The sequence below is a fragment of the Nannospalax galili genome, unplaced genomic scaffold, assembly GCF_000622305.1.
Source record: "Nannospalax galili isolate Female #2095 unplaced genomic scaffold, S.galili_v1.0 scaffold1460, whole genome shotgun sequence".
Classification (NCBI taxonomy): domain Eukaryota; kingdom Metazoa; phylum Chordata; class Mammalia; order Rodentia; family Spalacidae; genus Nannospalax; species Nannospalax galili.
This window is the reverse complement of record NW_008345971.1, coordinates 553,242-556,287: the sequence shown is the minus strand read 5'-3', so window position 1 is coordinate 556,287 and position 3,046 is coordinate 553,242. Positions and strand designations below refer to the sequence as shown.

The 3,046-nt window shown below is 39.0% G+C and overlaps 1 pseudogene; it reads right to left on the bottom strand.

Moving 5' to 3' along the window:
- Nucleotides 1–1,587: 1,587 nt before the first annotated feature.
- LOC115071903 lies at nucleotides 1,588–2,176 on the bottom strand (annotated as a pseudogene).
- Between the last annotated feature and the right edge of the window lie 870 nt (nucleotides 2,177–3,046).

The window sequence follows — 3,046 nt, the reverse complement described above, 5'->3', positions numbered from 1 at the left end:
TGGTGAAAAGTCAAAAATTTGTGCTAGTTTAAGACTTAAATCACTAGGCCCTGCCTTTGAAGAGGCTGTCTTCTTCCTGGACCCTTCCTCTATCTCCCTTTGCCTCCCAGTTTCTAAGAGGTGAGCTTTTCCCCCTGCCATGCCCTTCCTCCACGATATTTTACCCTCACCTCAGATGCACAGCAGTTAAGTTGCTTTCCTCAGATTTTTTGCCACATGGAAGAAAAAACTACCACTCAGCACAGCCCACACCATTTCAAGGTTTTCCTGGGGAACACCTAGACATAGGAACATCAAGCAAATTTAGGAGGGTTGATTCCTAGGACCACAAGCTTTATAATGTTTGGAGGTTTCCAAGTATTTTATGTAGCGTAGGTCACTCATGTTCTGTTCCCTGCTCTATGTTCAATGTAGGTGCTCAATTCTTTCAGTTTTTAAATGAATGCATGAATGGAATTAGTTGGCACTATCTCACATATTTCCCTGGGACCACAAAGTGTTTCCCCTTCAGAAACATTAAGTTCTATTAAATGATGTGAGATGTAAAGACTAGAAGGTACAGTATGTTGAACCAAAGCATATCCATCAGTGGGGTGGAGTGAGGTTTCTCAGGATAAAAGCTGATGGACCTCAGAGGGAGGTGTGGCCCAGAAGTAGTTTCAACAATACCATGTTTTGTCTTATGTTGGTTTCTAGTTTTATTTTTTAGGTAAAAATGTGTGTGACAGAGATAGAGACCGAGAAAGAGAAAGAGACTGGGACATGCACATGGGGAGATGAAATTAGAAGAGAGATTGGAAGAGGGAAGGATAATAGGAGAAAGAAGGGGAAATGGGGAGGTTAGGGGCATTTGACAAAATATGTGATGTACTTGAAAGACAGTGTTTTAATGAAGCCTATGTGAAAAGAACATATACCAATGAAGAATTTTAGGTCCAGCAAGATGGCTCCACAAGTGAAGGGACGTGCCCCAGAGACTGATGCTACACATGAATTCAATCCCCAGAACTCACATCATAGATGGAGAAAAATCAAGTCATACGGGTTGTCCTCTGACCTCTATAAACAAACCATGGCACACATGCACTCACACTACTACACAAATACAGAGAGAGGAAGAGAGAGATGAATATATAATACAACACTGAAATAATTTATAAAAAATTAGGAAGAAATGGACATCATTAAGGGAGTGAAGAACTCTAAGAGCTAGAAAAAGTAAAATACATACACTCTCCTAGAGCTTCCAAATAGGACTGCGGCTTGTCACCATCTTCCCTCCCATCCATGTAGTCCTAAATCTCTTTCTGACTTCATTTTTAAAAGAATAACTTTTGTGTTCAAGGAACAAATTTTGTGGTAAATTGTTGCATAAGAATTAGAAAGATAAAATACCTAGACCTTCTGAATTTTTATATAAAAAATTCCATACAAAAAGACCTAAGAGACATTGAACTCATTCGTTTTTGCTGAACTCTTAAAACTTTCTCTTCAGTGAGAGACATCCTAGCTGTTTGGTTGATGAAGTATGCAAGTCTGGGGTTGTGTAAGGTGTAAGCAGCTGGTGCAATCCTCAGGGGTTTGTGTTCAAGTGTGAAGCATTGTGGGAGTATCCTCATAATCCTGCTGACAGTAATAATCTGCCATGTCTTCATCCTGGACACCGCTGATGGTGAGAGCAAAATTTTTCCCAGACCCACTGCCTATGAAACAATCATGGAGCCCAGTCTGCTGTGTGGATGCCCAGTACCTCAGCAGCTTTGGAGCCTGCCCTGGATTCTTCTGGTACCAGGCCAAGAAGTTCTTCTGCTTTGAGCTATAATAAAGACTCTAGCTGGGCTTGCAGCTCATGGTGACTCTCTCTCCTGCTGACACAGCCAGGGAAGCTGGAGACTGGGTCATCACAATCTCCCCACAGGTCCCTGCAATCAGGAATAGACAATGATCATACATTATATCAAAGATCAGACTTTACAATATAAATAATTAAGTTGTCATTTAAATGGTCTTGTTATATTATATTATTGGTATATTATTTTTTAAGAAACATTATACACTGCTATGGACTGTGGCTCTTATATACAAAGATGTGATTCTGAAAAGACTGTAATACTTTAAATTTCTTACCAGACGCCCAGAGCAGCAGGGACATGAGGACCTATGTCTGTGACACCATCTTGCTGCCTCTGCCTGACTGAAGCAGTTTAGTCCTCATTGCAAGAGCTTTGTTTATAAATTCTGAGAACCTGGGCTGGGCCTGGAGGGACTTATGCAGAGCAACCAGCAAATAAACAAGCACATTGCCAGAGCAGTGAATATGAGAGTTTTTGATGTAAATCAACAACCCAAAATACCATCACAGAAAGCTTAAGTAAGGACAGGAAATGATCAGCTATCAGTTCTCAAGCAACAAACTACTAGCAGCTCTAATGGCAGGCTTAAGTTTGAAATCCAAGGTGTACTTCAATTAGTTGAGTTTTACAGAAATGTTAGGAAAGCTATCTCAGATTGACAATGCTAGGAGAACAATTACACATATTAGAAAATCACAATGAAGAAAGACAGAAAAAAGCAGGAGGAAAAGGAAGGAAGGAAAGAAGGAAGGAAGGAAGGAAGGAAGGAAGTGAAGGAGGGAGTGAGGGAGGCAGGGATGGAAAGAAAGAAAAAAGAAAGAAAGAAAGAAAGAAAGAAAGAAAGAAAGAAAGAAAGAAAGAAAGAAAGAAAGAAAGAAAAAAGTTCTAAGTGAGTCCAACATATAGATGGAGATAATCTCTCTATATATACACACACATATATATGTAATCAACTGGTTGAAAGGTAGCTCAAGAGCCAAAGAAATCATTTATCTAGTGAAGTGTAACATTAGATCTGGAATGTTATTTAAAATCATATACGTATTTTAATAAATATGCTCTCCAGTTTTATTTTGCTTTTATGCATTCATGTTCAAGGCATTAAAATATTAAAACAATTCTATATTAAATTAAAACTGTTGAGATACAAACATATCAAAGAGATAGGGTTGGAGAGACGGCTCAACAATTAA